The 18,858-nt window shown below is 48.9% G+C and overlaps 1 long non-coding RNA gene across 2 annotated transcripts; it reads left to right on the top strand.

The window, feature by feature from the left end:
- The first annotated feature begins 3,235 nt into the window (after nt 1-3,235).
- On the top strand, nt 3,236-16,877 carry LOC139041725 (uncharacterized). 2 transcript variants are annotated; one of them, XR_011497482.1, is made up of 3 exons: nt 3,236-11,176; nt 12,176-12,276; nt 13,913-16,877. It is a non-coding gene; the product is annotated as an uncharacterized lncRNA (long non-coding RNA). The 2 variants fall into 2 exon arrangements; XR_011497483.1 differs by having other exon boundaries at nt 12,176-12,357.
- Nucleotides 16,878-18,858: the final 1,981 nt, after the last annotated feature.

Here is an 18,858-nt window from a genome sequence, read left to right as displayed (position 1 = left end):
CACGCCTGGCCTTGCCTGGGCTCCTCAGCCACCCGACTCCATGTCCCAAGTCTGGCCACTTGTCCAGAGCTGCAGGGCCCCTCACGATGTTAGTGGGGGGAAAGGACACCCCTCTACTCCTTTAAGGGGAGATTTCATCTACTTGTCTGGGATGTGATTCCAAGGGGGACTCAGCGATGGGAATGGGCTGAAGTCATCGCTCGTGGGGCACCCACCCTGCCATTCAACTGACAAGTATTGAGCACCTGTCGTTGGGCACCAGTCACTGTGCCAGGTCCTGGGACCGCAGAGATGAGTGAGACCTGGATCTCTAGGCTCAAAGAGCTTGCCATTCACAAGTGGTGGGGAGCTGGAATACACATACGGACACTTGAGCAGGTCTTTATAACATGCCATGGTTAGGGCAGTGATAGAAATAGTGACAGAGATATTTCATGGACCCCTCTCTTCAAATGTCCGAAAGTCAGCTTTCCATCACCTCTCCACCCAGAGATGCCATACCTACCAGTTCCCCCGTCTGGGTGGACAGCATCACCATGATCCAGGTGCCCTACGCAGATGGGAGCATCACCCCAACCTTCTCCCTTAACTCTCCGTTCAGGGAATTAGGTCTGACTGATTTCACGTCCTCCCCGTATCTCATATCCACTGCCCCCTCTACATTTCCTCTATCATTGCCCTCATTTGGCCTCCATGACCTCTTGCCTTCATTACTCATATTGTCTCCCTGTCTCCAGTCTCACTTCCTCCAATTCCTTCTCCATTCTGCTTCCTGAGAAATCTTTCTGAAATGCAACATGACCACATGGTCCTTTTTAATATTATCCAATTATTGTTATCAATTCAATTAAAATTATGCAGTCTCTATTGATTTGAGGATGAAAAACAAACCCCTTGGTGTGGCATACAGGCTCCTCCATGACTGAGCCTTTGCTGGCCTCTCTAACATTATCTCTGGCCACTTAACCCTTCACTGCATCAGGCAGAACCACCCACCAGGCTTTTATGCCTCTGAGCTTTTCTCATGCTGCACCCCCTGCCTGGAGCGCCCCTCCATCACCTCCCTTGGGCCGTTTCCTTGGCCCTCAGCTCCCCCAAGTTTGGGCCCCTCCTCTGCACAGACGTCTATGCCAGCAGCACCTGTATCGTTCCAGGGCCCCGTCTTGCTTATGTGACTATCTCATCCTTCCTTGGAGAGAGGATTGGGAGAACATCTGGTTCACCTCATATCCGCCAGGCCCTGCACACATGTGTTGACTATATGAATACATCCGAGACTGAATGCAACTTCAGGACAGCAAGGAACCTGACTCCAGGTGTCCAGTCAGCTGGACTTGAGGACTGCAGAGAGCTCAGAGCACCAGCCTGGGCTCCAGTTAGCCCAGTGGATCTAGCCACTGACCACCCTATGCTGTATCTATGTGGAACACAGGTGGCACTCTATTCCAAGGACCACATTTTTCTAGTTCTTGGTTCATCTGGCTGGATCCCCAAGAACTCAGCATCTCCTCCAAGACGTAGATGTGGTGCTTCATTCCAAAAGCCATCCCAAGCCCATCTACGGGGCTTGCAGACAGCAGCTTCAGTACTTGCCTTCTCTCTCTCAGTGCATGGAATCCTGGCTTGATCACCATCAATCAGGAGGAATTTTTAGGCCAGTCCTCCCCCTAGGAGTGACCTGGGGTCACAAGAGACCTCATGTGCTGGGGCCATGTGCCATCCAAGCAGTTCCATTCGCAGGCATAGCTCTGAGCTCAAGTTCTCTGAGCATGCATATGAAAGAGCTTAGAACAAAGGCTCATGAGACCCTCTTGCTCCCCTTTCAGAGCTCTGATGGTCTTTAGAAAGACATCCATAGGTTATTACAGCCAGGTGCAATGTGACACCACTCAGACCACTATTAATTCTGATAGGCTCCGTGGGTTGCAGGTAACAGAAACAGACTCTTGCCAATTAAAGCAGAATAGGAATTTTCCAGAAGAGGTGTGGGGTTGTCTTAGGTTGAGCTCACTCAGGAGCAGACCATGAGATATTAGATTCCAAGTAGTTTTCTGGGAGTTGATCTGGGGAAGCACTGGCCGGGGAGTGAGGGGAAGGGAAGCAGAGAAAAGAAGAGAACCAATTGTGTGCATTGCTGAGGTCACCATTGTGGGAGACTGGGCCTCAGTCCTACCAGGGTGGCTGGGACATTGTGCAGAACACATCTCAGTTGTCTCCCTGAGGGGTGAGGGAACTGGGGTATATATCCACCAGCTCCCGCCAGTCACTGAATGAGGGCTGCTGGAGGGAGGCCTTCAACTCCCTGGCCCTACTGGCCTGCCCATCTCGTGTCTCTGGGCATCCAGAGAGAGCCCTCGGCCAAAGGATCGCAGGGGTGTGGATGGAAGCGCAGGTTTGCACAGGAATGATGAGTGCCAAGGAGATGGGCATGGGGCACTGACAGGGCCTGCCACCAGAGCTGCATGAAAAGTTAGATGGAAACCCAAAGAACAAGGTCCAAGAAAGAATCGGGCCCCAAAAGCCTGCTTGAGTCCACTTCCTGACCGGGGAAGGTGAGACATTTTGGTGGACAGTCCCACAGAGATTGCATCCAATGGGGGACGGTTATTCTCCAAAGCAAAGGTGGCATCCTGTTATCAGAAGAGGGAGAAATGTTGCTAGTCAGACAAAAGCCACAGATGTCGTGAAGCCTTCCCCATATGCTGATCTCTCACCTGTAGTGTAAATTCGATCACAGGAGCCCAGGGCTTCATAAGACTGGACCAACAAAGAACCCATGGAGTCACCTGGATACAGGAGCGCTATGCGGAACAACGGCTCCCAGGCTCACGTGCATCATTTGGAGCACTGATTGCTGGCTCCTCTGGCCTGGGCAATGCCTTAGGGGTGAAGCGGGAGGCAGCGGTGCCGTCAGAGCCTGGAGTCTGGAGACCTTGCCTGTGGGACTTTGGGCAGGTCATTTCACCTCTGAGCCTCAGTTCCTCATCTGTGATCAGGGTCCCACAGGTGGCTGTGTGGAACGTGCACCTCTCCAGGGGGTGCTGTTCATGTCGTACTCCATGGGGGCTATAGTATGAACTGAGTTGGAGTGGTGGCAGGTAAGCTATCCTGCATCCTTAGTGGCAACCTCCACAGGCCAGCAAAATGCCCATAGGACCCTGGGGTGTCCAGGGGGCACCAGCGCTTTGTTCCCAATCTCCCACTCCCATGTTTCTCTTTGGGGGCCGCACTCACGTTCTCCAGAGGTCACGTTCAGTCTCAGATGTGTCCATACGTTCTTCCGCCGTAGACGGTCTCACTCCACACGGTCAGACTGCAGCAAGCTTACAGCATCCCAACTGAGGGGCTCCTCTCCTCTCTCCACAGTCTCCTCCAGCGTCTGAAGCCAAGAGAAGACTCTGAGAGCACCTGACGAGTTGTGTCCTCGTCTCTTGGCTCAATCAATGTGGCCAGGGGGCTGGGCTTCTTTGGTTGGCCAGGCTGGGGTCACACGTACCTTGTTGTTGCCAAAGGAGCAAGATAAAGCCATTAGCGATGGTTTGGCCTGGCAAAAGACCTAAGAACCCAAAAGGTTGAAGTTCTCAGTGCGGGTCCTGGGAGTCCTGGAAATTCTTTCCTTTGTGCAACCCTCCCCTCTGTGTCTAATGTGCCCCCTGCCGTGCCGCACACCCTCTGGAGGCAGCACAAGCACTTCCAGCCAGGAGTTGTCGGCAGCCCCTGGGCATGGGTCCAGACAGGTGAGGGAGGGTCTGGACCCCAGGCTAAAGGCACTGGGTAAATACTTGCTATGCTTCAGTGTTGACAGGTGAGGCCTCAGGCCTTGTCTGCCCCTCTCCGGTGCTTGTCTCCTGGACAGCTCTGTGAACCACCCAAAGACCCTGCTGCCCTCCCTCCGTGGGAGGTGTGGTCCAGGCTGGTCTGCCGCCCACCTCCTCCTTCCCAGCCTGGAGGAGGGGGTCCTCAGACCCTCACCACCGTGTCCTCCTCTTGATGCTGTCCAGCCACTGCTGTCCCTTCCTTTCTGGGTTCCGAGGCCCTAAAAGGATCTGGGACCCCTCTGACGAGGGGAGAGGCTGAAGAGAGACACTGGCAAGAAGGAAAAAGCAGGGTCCTGGAGCAGGCCAGCATCCGTTTGATCAAGGCCCTGCCACTTACCAGCTGTGTGACCTTAACTCCTAAATCTCTCTCAAGGCTAGTGCCCTCTTTTATAAAAGGGTGATAACAGCCACTTGATGGGATTAAAGGATACTTTTGTTAAGTGCGTAACCAAGCTCTGGTACACTGAGAGCACTTCCTTATGGCGGTGATGGTGGGTACCATACTCTGAGGACCTGGTTTGGAGGGGAGGGGACCACTAGGGCATCTGATCTCCCCGCAGGCTCACCTCACACAAGCCCCAAATCCCCGCCAGCAGCGCCACCTCCTACCAAGCCTGAGAAGTGTCCCCAGGTGGCAGGAAGCTTTCCACTTTCTCCACGCCAGAGGTTTCCACCATCCTCAGGGGCCAAACCCTGGCACCATGAGGTGCGTTCAAAGGTCCCCGGGTCTCCAGGTTTACCGCGGTTGTGTACTCTGTTCCTCCCTCACCGCCCTGCTGAGCCGCCCAGATCTAGGAGCTTAGATATCTATTCAATCCTGCTCTGCCCCTGGCCTCCTCGGGCCAGGCCTGACATCATGGAGCAGACACTGCTAGTCTCCCAAGGGGCCTTCTTGTCCCTAGAAGAGCTGGAAAAGATGACTCTGAAGGCTTGTCACTCCCTGGCACTGGGGGCTGGTGTGGGAAAACCACGCAGTTTGACCACTTATGTCAGAAGAACCCGTCATCAGATGTCAGGGCTTTATTACCAAATGCTCCAAGCACTGTGCTAGGAACTTTGCCTGTGTTCTATGATGCTCACAAAGGCCCTATAATTACCTCCATTTTACGGATGAGAAACTAAAGCTCAGGAAGATGAAACAGCGTGTCCTGGGTCTCAAGGCTTATAAGCAGCAGAGCTGGCGCTCAGTCTGTCTGACTTCAAATTTCATAATTTCACTAGATTTTCCCACCCACTGAGATTCTGCTTCCAAACATACACATTCAGCAGCTCATCCTCGGCCCAGCAACTGAAACGGCAGGGGGAGGAGAAACACAGTTCGAAGTGAGTCTTCTGGAAAGTCTTTGTGGTCCAGCCTTGGTGAGGAGTCTCCAAAATAGCCAGGTGTGGACCACAGGTAGAGGGATGCTTCCTGTGGTACCCACCGTCGCCTCCATGAGGAAGTGCTCCCTGCACCCGGCTAAGGTCCAGAGGTCCCTGCAAACAGGGATGCTCCAGAGGGCGATCAATCCGGGGTCCAGGCGGAAGGTGGGGGCGCTGATGCACACGCTGTGCGGCACAGATAGGTTCAGCACGCATGACCCTCGTGACCCCATCTTCCCAGCTGTAGCACCTATGACCAGGCTAAGTTTAGACACAGAGGGCCCAAAAGACTGCTCCCCTCTCCCCTCAAAAGCTGCATCCTCCCCCTGACGTTTACACAGCACCTGTGTTGTGCCAGGCCCTGTTCTAAGCCGTTTCCATATATTAACACAGTTATTTTTTATGAAAACCCTATAAACTAAGTGTAACTCCATTTTACAGATGAGGCAATTGAGGTACTGAGGGATGAAATATCTAGACCCAGGTCACACAGCTGGGATTGGAGGTAGGTAGCCTGTCTCCGAGGGCAAGGAGCTACAGCAGCCTTTGGGCACGCCTGAGCAGAGGGAGAGCGAGAGGAGTTGCTTCTGGTGCTCTGTGCCTTGGTGGGTTGAGAGCTAAAGCCTCAGGGTTGGCATTGCTCCCTCCCTGGTGAATTCCTCCTGCCTGGACCTGAAGGCACCCCTCCCTCTGTGTGAGTGTGGTCTGGCCGTGGACTCTCCTGTCCCTCTCTTCCTCACCAGGCGCTTCTCCTCCTCATGTCCCCAGCCCTGTGGTCTTCTGCCGTCCCTTTCTGTCTCGGATGCTGTGCTTGTCAAGGCTCCAGGGCTGCTCCAAGAAGAGGGACTAAAGGGAGGGTCAGTGTGGTTTAGAGAAAGATCATTGACTTAGGAATAAGACAGAACTGGGTCTGGATCCTGACTTGGCCACTCACTAGCTATGGTGGGCAGAATAACGACACCCCCCTCCCCCCAAAGAGATTCACTTCGTAGTCCCCCAGACCTGTGAGTACGTTATCTTGCCCGGCAAAAGAGACTTTGCAGCTGTGATTAAGCTAGGATCTTGAGATGGGGAGATTATCTTGGATTGTCAGGGTGGGCCCAATATAATCACAAGCATTCTTGTAAAAGGGCGGCAGGAGAGTCAGAGAATGAGATGTGAAGATGGAAGCAGAGCTCAGAGTGATGTGGGGCCACGAGCCAGGGATTGCAGGAAGCCCCTAGAAGCCGGAAAAGGCAAGGAAAAGATTTGCCTCCAGAGCTCCCAGGAGGAACAAAGCCCTGCTGATCCATTTTAGAGTCCTGACCTCCGACCCCGTGAGATGGTAAATTCATGTTGTTTAAGCCTCTAAATTCATGGGCATTTGTTACAGCACCATGGGAAACGAATCCACAACTCTTACGACCTTGAGCAAGTTCCTCAAACCCAGAAGCTCACATTCCCTCATCTGTGAGATGGGAATATTAATACCTACCTTGCAGGGTTGTTGTGCTAGCAAAAGCATGTATTAAAAGCCTGCTTCATGACAAAACTTAACAAATGGTGCTGTTATGAAAAGGAGGAAAGAGAGGAGAAGAGAAGCAGAAAGAGGAAGAGGAGAGGAGAGAACCTGGGTGGCAGAGCCGCATTCTGGGCACCCAGGTGGCACATGGGTTACACGAAGACCTGCCCAGCTCCACCCTGGACTATCATGGCTTTCATTCATTTTGACTCCAGGATACTCTTATCCCCTTTAGAAGGGTCAGGGAGCAACCTCTACTGATACATCCTTCTGAAAGCTTTGCTTCCTGAATGAGAAACTGAAAGGTTTCAGTCTGTTTGGGCTGCTGTACCAGAATACCATAGACTGCGTGGCTTGTGAATAACAGAAATGTATTTCTTACAGTTCTGGAGGCTGAAAGTCCAAGATCCAGAGGCCAGCAGATTCAGCGTCTGGTAGTTCACAGATGGCTGTCTTTTCACTGTGTCCTCACATGGTGGAAGGGGACGAGGGAGCTCTCTGGGGTCTCTTTTATAAAGGCACTAATCCCATTCATGAGGGCTCTGCCCTCTCGACTTAATCACCTCCCAGGGCCCCATCTCCTGATACCATCACACTGGAGATTAGGTTTCAACCTATCGATTCTGGAGGGACACAAACATTCATTCTAGAGCATGAGATACAGAACAGTTACAAGGACCTGCCCCAATTTATGTTTCTGGCACCCTCCGTGGCCCCACCCAACCAAGGGAAAACATCAGGTTTGTCTTTTGACCTCTCAATTTCCCAGGCGTGACCAACAACAGTCTATGCAGGAATGTGCAAATCTCACGCTGAATCCTCCCCTCGCAGAGGAACTGGGCTGTGGTCATTCACCATTGTGCCTCGCTGCGAGAAAGCCGCCACCTCCAGCTTCTGTACATCTGCGACATTTTGCTTTTAACATTCTAGTGAGTGAAAAATGATATCTCACGGCGGTTGTAATTCATGTTTCCCTAGAGACTACTGATGTTGGACACGTTTTCCTGTGCTTTTTGGCTATTTGCATATCGTCAAGTGTCTGTTCAAGTCTTTTTGCCCCTTTAAATAAATTGGGTTGTTCATCTTTTTATTGTTGACATAAAGTCATTATTGGTGAATGTGTAGAATGATACAATTGCTTTGGAGAATGGTTTTGGCAGTTCCTTAAAAAATTACATGTACGTCCACCCTATGACCCAGCAATTCCATCCAAGATGAGTCAAGACGTATGGCCACGCAAAGGCTTATACATGAATATTCATGGCAGCTTTATTTGAAATACCCACAAAGTTGAAACAACCTGAATGTCCGTCAACTGGTGAATAGAAAGACGAACTGTGAAACACTCACACCGCGGAATACTACTCAGCAATAAAAATGAATTACCTATTGATACATGTCACAACATGGATGAATCTCAAAAAACATTATGATTCCCGAAAGCACGAAAGAGTACACATTGTATAATTTCATGTATATGAAGTTCTGCAACAGGCGAAGCTTATATACAGTGCCAGAAACAGATCAGTGGTTACGTTTAGGGTAAGGAGTGGGAGGACTTCCCAGAAAGGGAAGGAAGGAACTTTCCGGGACGATGGAAGTGTTCTATATATTGTTTATAGTGGTGATTGCACTAATGCTTACAAATGTCAAAATTCATCAAATTAAAATTTATGCATTTCATGGTATGTGAATTACATCTTATTTTTTAAAAAACCCTGAGTTGTGAACTGCTACCACCAGGTGGCAGTGGTGCCTAATGCCCAAGAGACTGTAAAGTTGGCACTGTGACCAAGATTTGTGAATCGTTATATTTGAGTGTTCCTGAAAACATGAGGCATTGTCTTGTGGGCATGTATTTTTAATTTCAATCAATACTATTGTGCAAGAGGGCTCTGTTCCTGACGTTTTTATCCCCTCTTCAGCACCGTGTGTTAAAGATCTGTTTACGTTGCCATGTATACACCATTGGTTGCTAGTTTACTGCTCCTTATTATGAAAGACTTTCCAATGATGGACACCTCATTGTATCCAGCTCCCCAACCATCACAAACAACTTTGTGATAAAACACCCTCTTACGTGTCTCCCCGTGGACCTGTATGAGAAGTTCTCTAATTATATAGCCTGCAATGGGATCCTTCCCACATCTGCTCTTATTTATTTATTTGTATTTTTTATCCCCTTCTACTTAATAAATATCCCCCAGATTATTTAGGAAAAAACAGCTGAATCTGAGCATCCTAAACTTTTATTTAATTTTATTTTTTATATATGTATATGTTTTTCTGGTGAGGAAGATTGTCCCTGACCTAACATCTGTGCCCATCTTCCTCTATTTTGTGTGTGGGATGCTGGCATAGCATGGCTTGATGAACAGTGTGTGGGTCCACACCCAGGACCCGAACTTGCAAACCTCAGACCACTGAAGCGAAGCGTGTGTAACCACTATGCCACCGGGCTGGCTCCTAAACTTTTAAATTAAAGGAAATACTTGCTGTGAGTCCGTTTATTTTTTTTGTCTCCTTGCAAAACATGTAATGTTGTTTATGATGTCGTTTAAACATACAAAATAGTATTGCTGACTGAGATTTGGACCTCCAAATGCATAATCACGGATTTTCACCTACTGAATAAATTTTCCCCAAATGTTCATGGTAAAACGGCTGAATTTAAGCAACATCCTAAATGTTAACTTCAAGGTGATGTTTTAGAACAATGTTTAAGGCAAGATTCCTCAACAGTGGCACCACTGACACTTGAGACCTGATAATTCTTTGCTGTGGGGGCTGTCCTATGCATTACAGGACGTTGAGCAGCATCCCTGGCCACCCCCCACTAGACACCAGTAGCACCCTCCTCCTTGTTGTGACAACCAAAAATGTCTCCAGATGCTGCGGAACATGGAATGGGAGGGGCAAAATCGCCTTGAGTTAGGAGCCACTGTTTAAGGTAAATGAACTCTGGGATTCACTTGGGGCCTTTTTCTAGACTCTTCCTTTCTTTTTGTCAGTTTATTTCAACTCTAATCCCAGCTACGCACTTGCAGTATGTGGTCCCTTTTAAAACTCCGATCCTCCCCTGTCTTCTGGCTGGAGCACAGCTCTTCCTGGGGATACTTACGGGTATCCTTAGTCTTTTAGCGGACTGAGCACCAAGCAGCTCTCCTGGTTCCCTTCTCTCTTGGTTTCCTGGCTTCTCCCTCTCAGCCACTGCAGTGGGTCAGAGGAGGAAGAAGGAGTCGGAATTTCTCCTTGTGTCCTCCTCCCCGAGGAATCCAGAAGAGCAGAGAGAGCCCCACAGTCTGATGACTCAGGTGGCAAGGGGAACAGAAAAGGAAGCCTCTATTTCTTTTTGGTTCTCACATCTTCTCCCCTTACCGGCTAGCTAGATCTCCTTCGTAACTTAATTTTTACCCACAATCCTTGGATGAATACCCAGAGTCATGACTGTCCCTGTATTCCTCAGCACACAAGCAATAAGATGCTTCTCAGGAAAGTTCTCTGTGGTCATATTAGTGAGGGCAACGCTGCCTACTGGATCCCTCTCCTGGACACTAGCAATAACCACGAGTCTATTATAGCCTCCAGAAACTCTTCAGATGTCTATTTTTAATCCAGCATTTTCCAGATTAAGTGACTACAGAACCTTCTTACCTCCCCTCCATCTTTTAACAAATATCTATTAACACCCCCAGAACTGGTGTCCCAGGGAATACAGTTTGGGGAATGTTACCTATTAACAACCTACATCTTTTGTAAATTGCCTTCAAAAGCCATTAATGCGTTTGTTCCTTTATTCAAAAAAGCTGCTGAGCATCCCCCATGCCAGGTATTAGGGCTCCAAAGATGATTTGTCCAGCAGCCCCGGGGCGGCAGAGGTGCAGGCGAGTCCAGCTGTCAGCAGCTGTATCAAGGTCTGAGCGAGGTGTTGGGGAAACGAAGGGAGCAGTGATTAATTCTGACACTGGAGTTCTGATCCTCTTCACAGATTCGGCAGTATCCCACTAAGCCTAGAATACAGGACTGGGCCCCTTCCATCCCGTGGGATCAGGGGCTTCTTAGAAAGGCCCGGTCTCAGGCTCCACCTTAGAATGACCGAGTCGGAACCTGTGCTTTAACAAGGGCCCCAGATGATCTTTACGTCCCTCACTGTGTGAGAAGCGCTGCCTGGAAGTGAGCACGCCTTCTGACGAGAATGTAAACAGAACCAAAATGCACTTCTGTGTGGTGTCTCGGCCAAAGGTGGAAAGAACAGGAAGGGAAGACCGGTCGGGGCAAGAAGTGTCGTCTGTTCTCTCCTAGCCCTCACTTCGCAGTGGCTGATTCAAGAGGGAAGCCTGCAGGGATGTCATCAGGGAGCCAGGACGGTAAGGAGGCCGTCCCTGTGGGCCTGCCTGCCTAGATGTCTGCTGTGGCCGGGTAGGCTTCCGAAGCACAAGGCACGAGGCACGACGCACACTGGGAAGAAGAGAAGGAGCAGGTTCAGAGGGGAAAGGTATACACCATCTCCGCCGTGGGCCAGGCGAGCGGCCAGCTCAGGGCCACAGAGCCCAGGGCGCAGGGCTCTATATAGAGAACTTGCGGCTTCTTTCTCTTGATCCTCAACACTGGTCAAGGGAGGAGGTGCAGGGAGGTTGATGGTAGCGTCAGGAGGCAAAGACGGGCAGGGCGAGTGTCCCTAGAGGCTGGCAGGAGGTCACGCCCTGGGCACTGGGGGGACGGAACTCTGCAGGCCGCAGAGACTGCAGGCAGAGACTGCAGGCAGCGCAGCCTTGGCCAGGGCCCGGGGGTGGGGAGTGCCCAGGGAAAGGCTCTTCCCACAGACTTGCCTTGTGACGGGTGGGGTGACTAGCCCAGGTGGGAGGTAACTAAGGGGAGGAAACCACATGGATAACCGTGATGAAGGGTAGCAGAATATGCCCACCGAACATATGACTGCAGGAGTTCAGGACACGCCACCCTGAAACACCCTGCTTTGGTATATTGAGCATTTTGAGCTGATGGCACTTGAAAAACAGCAAATGCCAGGAGAGCTTTCTCTGAACTCCCCTTATTTGCCTAAAGACAGATCCTCCTAAAGAAGCTCACTGTCCCACATCCCCTCCCCAGAGGTACCATCAAGCAGGGAAGACCGACTCTTATCAGTGGAGAGGAGACTAGAAGTCGACACCACACCCAGAAGACAAACTCCATCACAAACCATAACACCTCCCCTCCATTCTTCTAAGGGCCCATTCTTTCCTAAAAATCACTTCCTTCTGCTAAGAGGCCTACATTCCCCTCCCCTCTCCATATCAAGATGGTATTTAGTCCTGAACTCTGAGCCACCTCGGGGAGTTACTCATTTTCCCCTGGGTGTCTCCCGTGCATACATGTGGCAGATACGTGCGTAAACTTCTGTTTGTTTTTCTGTAGTTAACTGTCTTCTATTACAGGGCTCTCAGCTAAGAACTCAGAAGGTAGAGAGAAAATCATTTTTTGTCTCCTACAACAGCAAAACGAAAGAAAATATCGAAATACCATCACCGCCTTTCAGCACATTTCCCTGCCCTGACCCCAGGAGGAGGCCTTACGTGTGATGCATCAGGGGTGCGGGTACGTGCCCTCCAGACGGCCAGAACCCAATGCCTGATTCACCAGGAAGAATTCTTGCTATTTCACTTAAATATTCCAAAGGTAATTCAGGCAGGAATCAGGTAGACAGAGATGAGCTAAGGGAGATGCCATTTCATGTCCCTCCTCAGAGGAAAGGGCCCGAGCACAGGCCCAAAGGCAGGACCACACTCACCTCGGCAGGAACAAGGACATCAGCCTACATGTTCCCTCCGGTCCTGATTAAGCCGGCCTGATGGTGCTTTCCACTCTCCAAGGATACCATTCATACCCTGCGTGTGTCACTGGTGGTAGAGTCCTACACCTGTCCCCAAGGACACGGCTACTTCTGACTCAACTTATTTTCCAGAAGCCCCCTACAGTTGGCCCCAACTCACCCTGCCTGGAAGACAAGAACTCCCCAGATCTCCGCAGTAGGTACCCAGGGTGACGGGACTCACGATAGCGACCGCACTCCTACCGGCAGCCCTCAGCAGAAGGTCCCTGTGGCACCACCTCCTCCTCTCTTCTGAAGAAAGAGTTAACCTGAGAGTTGTTTGCCAAGGTTCCCGCACTAACCAGGCCCAGGTGCCCAGGAAACGGAAGCCCTGGCTGGGACTTGCCCGCTCAGTCTGGGTCGTTCCTGATAATGTGAGCAGATCATGCTGCACATGTTCTCTTAGAAAAAGCAGATAAAATTCTGGATACAAAAGTAATTCATGCTCATTGTAGAAAAATTGGAGTATAAAAAAAATATAAAGGAAAAAAATAAGTACCACCCCTAATTCCACCACCTAAACGCAACCTCTTTGTACATTTTGGTGACTTCCTTACAAGTTCTCTTTTTCTCTGCTCGTGTGTGTATGCTTTTAACATAACTGAGATCGTGATGACCGTAAGTTTCCTGCCTTCCTTTTTCACTTGGCAGCATGTTATAAGCTGTTGCTTATTAAGGTTTGCTGTAATCATCATTAATATTCCATCCCGTCATTCTGTCATTTAGTTAGCCACGTTCCCATAGTGCTTACAGATTTATATTGCACTTCAACCAGGAATGTGCAGAAAACCAGTGGTTCCTATAATCTTTGTTTTTAGCTGAGCTAGTCTCTTGCACAACTTCCCACCTGCTTAATGGGAAAATGAGCAACGAGTCTAACTGAAGAATAACCTGAAGAGGCAATTTAAGGAGGCTGCCTTTAAGGCGTTTATCCTTCTCCACGATCCCATTTTGCGTGTCAGAAGCCCCCGTCTTTCTCCTTGTATCCCCTCTGTAACAAACGCTGACCCCTGCTCCCCTCCTTCCCATGGCTGCTGTACTGGCCAGGGCTCCGCGGAAAACAGACGGTTTGCCGAACATGGTGACTGAAGGGTTTGATGAAGGATTATTTACAAAGGTGCTGGCTGGGATGAGGTAACAGATGAGCAATGGCAGAGCACTCAGGGAGTAGCGATGTGGGAGGGCACTAACTTCCCTTGTCCTGAAGGAGCAACAAACAAAGCTGTGGCTGTGGGAGAGAGACTGTCCGACAGGACTGTAGGTGGAGGAGGCGGCCACTGCCCACCTGAGGTCTGGCTGAGAGGGAGCAGGGGAATAATTGTGCTCACATCTCTCTCCTCCTGCTCTCTCCTCTCCTTCCAGTGTCCCGTTACCGGAGCTGAGCTGGAAGGTGGAGCAACAAGGACTCTGCAGAGGTCAGCCTTCCGGTGCGTGGAGCAGGGTGGAGAATGGAGGACGGCGGATCTGCAGTGGCAAATGGAGGATAACCAGCCCACGATTTGTGCTGAAGAGGAAAAAGACAAAAGAAACAAGCACATTAGTAATTTTCAAAATGCTGTACTCGTCTCATTACATATCTATTACTATTATTAATATTTTTATTGAAGTATAATTGACATACATACATATCTCTGTTGGACTTTTATATTGGACTCATTCTCACCTTTATAAATAACAAAAGAGGACGTCTTTCAAACTCTAAATGTTCTGATGAAACTAATGTATATTAAGAGATTCTAATGAGAGGCAGCACAGCCTCTCCCAGAGATTGTATTAAAGTCTCTTTTGGTTGTAAGTTACAGAAACACACTAGAGCTAGCTTAAACTGAAAAAGAAAAATAAAAGAGGAGGAAAGTAGAATTATTAGGAGGCTGGGGCGTCTCCCAGGTGCAGTGGACTTCAGGAACAGACTGGAAGCCTCCATCACTTGTTCCTTCTCCCTGTGCCCCTATTTTGTTCTTCTCTCTGCTCTGTAAACCAGCTTCTTCTATATTTCCAGTCCATACAGCAGAAAAGATGGCCGCCTGGTACTCCCAAGTTCACCACAGTGTAGTCACCAGAGAGGGACTGAACCTTATGTCTTAGTCCCTGTACCAGTCAGGGCCCAATCAGGAGATAGGAACCACACAGCAATTTGAATTGTGAAAGTTTAATGTAAAGAATTATGAACTATGTGAAATAAAATGAAATCAAAAATACTCCTGAGAACAAGATGGACTCTGTGTGGCTAACGGGGACCTCAAAACAAATGGAGCCAAGCAGCCATGACGAGAGCAGGATGCAGCCACGTACTCTGCTCTTGGGAAAACCACCGAATGCACTCTTAAGCTTTCACTCTGCCAAAGCCCCTAACAGCCACCTGGACCTAACCAACAAAACTGTGACCTGCACCAACCGATCAGGACTCAGTGGGCTTGTATCTCTTATTTGCATAAGCAGATCTGAGTGGGAACCTGCACGGAAACTTTTTCTGTAAAGGCATCCCCCTTTTCTTTGTTCTCCCCTGAGCCTACTTTCAGTTTGCTGCCGAAGGCCACATCTCCCCGGTTTGCAAAGTGCATGAGAAAAAAATTTTCCTAACTTAATTCTTATACTGGATATTTTTGTTAACAGCTATAACAGGGATTGCAGTAACAAGGGATCAGCCAGTAGGAAGTAAAGAGAACTCTAGAAAGCACAACAATAGCGGCTCCAAGGCTCAGGGCTGAGCTAGACCATCCAAGATAGAGCCCCCGGCCGCCACCCCATGGCTGAGCTCCAGACTTTGTTGGAGAGGGCGCGGCTGTGGTTCACTGGATGGAAGAGAAGTCCCTATGTTGCTGCACTGTCAGAACTCGCTAGAAATCCACCCTCTAGGGTGCTTAAGATGTGTTCACTGGAGTCACCCCTCTATAAAACCACCTGTAGTGGGAGTGCCAGGGGAGGCTGCTGGCCTTCGGATGATTCTGGCCACCGTGCACTGGGTGAGATGGATGCTAAAGAAGCCATCTATCCTGGCTTGCATCAGCAGGACCCTGATGTTGAAGAAGTCGCTTGCATTGCAGGAGCTGGATACTGGAGGAGTTGTCCAAGCTGTAGAAGCCAGGTGCCACACGCTACAGGGGCCTGCTGAGCAGAGCACACCAGAATCAGAAAGGAAAATCCCTCCTACAACGACTCTCCAGTGCTCTCTATTAACAAAGCATAACTTTTGTCAGCCGGCGTGGGAAACATTTTAGATGGCCCACTACATTTTACGGAGCAGATAATGAAGGTTGAATTTGGAGCTGAGAGGCAATCGATTGACAACTAGCACCATCCCAAGTCCATGTGCCCAGAGAAGGAACGATGATTGGTCCAGCTCGTGCCACCCCTGGATTGGTCAGTCACCTGTGCTCAGAATGGAACTGCATTAATAAGAAAGTGGTGAGCATGGAAAAGCAAGTGCAAGAGAGCAAACTGGTCACCAGGTAGCCTCCACTCTCCAAGGGAGAGACACAAGCATTTCAGTCGCTAGAGACGTTGTCTCTCCTCTAGATCAGAGACACTTCAGCAAGCCCCATCATGGTCTCCTCAAGACCACCATTTCCTTTTATTCAAACACGCAGCTCACTAAGCAGCCTGCTGATTTTTCTTCCCTTCTACCCCAATACCAGCTGGAGGACAGATCTTGGGCAGTGGATGCTCATAGTCTGCTGTCTGGAAAGGGATGTCATGCAGTGTGAGCTACTACGTTGGCTGTGATGGCTACCCTAGCCTTGAGAGGAAATCCATCACCATGAGTCTGCTCTTATCTGTGCACTAAGAAAAGCCAGTTTCTGACACTGAGAAGCTAAGCATCAGGTTTTGGCCTCAAGGGACTCAATCAGGTGCTCTCCTGAAGGACCTGCACCCTAGACAACATCGCTGCTGGCACATTCCCCAAGGAAGAACCCTGCAGAACACGGAATTGGGCATGGATGAATAGTATTCTACAAATGTCTAACTAACAATCATTCTCTCGTTGCCGGACTTCCGGGCTGTGTCCAGTCTTTCGCTATTACATGTAATACACGGATGAACGTCTGTGTGATCAGGGTTCTTTTTGCTGTTTTGTTTGTCTTTGTATTTTAAGTGATTCCCTGAGGATAGATCGTAAGAACTGGGAATAAATTGATGTCCTCTTTTTAGGGGGGAGAAGAACGTCAACATTTTAAAGAGACTTGAGGCCCACTGCCCCATGATTTCAGAAATGTGCCAATTTCAGTCCACTAGAGGCATCCTGACTTACAAAGACTATTATAGTTTAATATATATATAGTTTATACGTGTGTGCATACATTTGAAATCTCTCTTTTTTACGTTTCTCTAGTTACTATTAGGGTTAGATATCCATGCCCACGTTTGTTGACGTCTTGCCCTCTTTTGAGAGTTCTCTATTCAGCTTCTTCACTATTGAGAAGCATTTTATTTCCATCTCTGGGGAATTTTGTGTCCCAGATTCTTCATTCTGCTCTCTTTTGGATACAAAGGGGCTCTTCCCCCACCTCCAGATCCTTTGGGGATTCTCTTCTGAACTCAAGTTCCTTGGGCATAAGAGGACTGGGCTGGGTGGTAAGAGCTTTGATGAGACTGGAAACAAGGGTGTGGGAGTCAAGCATGAAAAGCTAGTCGAGCTTTCATCCCGGTGGAGAATCTTCAAAGGGAAGGTGCTGGTTTCTATATAGTTTATAGTTTTCTTTCCACTCTCCATATTTTTTTTTTTTTTTTAAGATTGGCACCTGAGCTAACATCTATTGCCAATCTTCTTCTTCTTTTTTTTTCCTTCTTCTCCCCAAAGCCACCTGTAGGTAGTTGTATATTCTAGTTTCAGGTCCTTCTAGTTGTGCTATGTGGGAGGCCGCCTCAGCATGGCTTGATGAGCAGTGCTAGGTCTGTGCCCAGGATCCGAACCCATGAAATCCTGGGCTGCCAAATTAGAACATGCAAACTTAACCACTCAGCCACAGGGCTGGCCCCTCCACTCTCCATTTTTAAACATCCCAGAGGACCTCAACTCTGGGTGTTTTTATTCTCCTTATCTGACTCAAATTGAGTCTCTAAATAAACCGTGCTCCTCTGAGAAGCCTGAGACGTATCTTTGGAGGAAATGTGTCATTTAAAGTGCTTTTCTGAAGTCACGTGATGAATTGTCAGAGCTAGAATCTCTGCGCCACCCTCTGAGCTCTGTGCCTTCTTTAGCTCAGTGGTAGGGGAAAAACTTTCTCTTCTTCCTCCCCCAACGCCTTTCCTTTTTTTAGACTGACACAGAGAGCATGGCTTACCATGAGAAACTTACACACAGGTGGTTAGTATAGGTGACAAGCATAAGACAATTGTGTGTCTAAATAAGCGTGGCATGTGTGGGAGTGCAGGAGGTGACAGCAATTCATTCATGCGAGGAGTGGAGCCTAGTGATGATAATCAAGGGAGCTTTGGGGAGGAGGGACTGCTGGTGGTCACCTTAAATGATGGACAGGGTTTGGAGATATAGTAAAGGAGTCAGCTAAGTTTCTATCAATTTCCATTCTTCTCTCACTGGTACCATCAAGAATCCTGGTTCTCCATGTTGCTGCCAGAGATAGTCACCTGTCCTTCCATCATCCATCTATCCATCCATCCATCCACCTATCTATGCATACATTCATCTGACATTTCATTCATTCATTCTTCCAACGATCCCTCCGTATTTCCATCCATTCTTACACTATCTACCAAGGCCCTCCTCTGTGCAGCATGCGGAAGGCACAAATATTAATAAGACAAGATTCTAGCTTTCAAGGAGCACACAGACTAGTGGTTATCTGGAAAACTTAAAAAACAAAAAGGCAATAATACAGTGCAATAAGTGTACCCTATAGAAGTTTGTTTAAAATATACCTGTACAAGTGTCCCTTTTCCCCAAAAGGCCCCATCTGACCACCCAATCTAAAATAGGTTCTTGTTATTCTTTTTCATAATGTTCTTTTCCTTTAGATCATTTATCACAATTTCTTATTATATACTGACTAGTATGTTTATTTGCTTAATATCTGTCTCCTCTAGTTGACTGGAGGCTCCATGGGGCTTTGTCCTATGTCTGCGTTGCTTGTCATTGATTGCTCAACCCCTGGCCTATTTCTGGCACGTGGCAGGCCTGCAGGAGACAGCCACTGAATGAATTAATAAATAAGCTCTGATCATACCCAGGAATGATTGTTTCTTGCACTAAACCAGTGGTATTCAAAGTGTGATCTTTGGACCAGCAGCATCAACAATTCCTGGGAACTTGCTGGAAGTGAAAATTCTTGGCCCCACCCCAGACCAGAATT

This window comes from Equus asinus, chromosome 23, assembly GCF_041296235.1.
Source record: "Equus asinus isolate D_3611 breed Donkey chromosome 23, EquAss-T2T_v2, whole genome shotgun sequence".
NCBI lineage: Eukaryota > Metazoa > Chordata > Mammalia > Perissodactyla > Equidae > Equus > Equus asinus.
The sequence above is the reverse complement of the archived record's forward strand: the minus strand, read 5'-3'. Positions and strand labels throughout refer to the sequence as shown.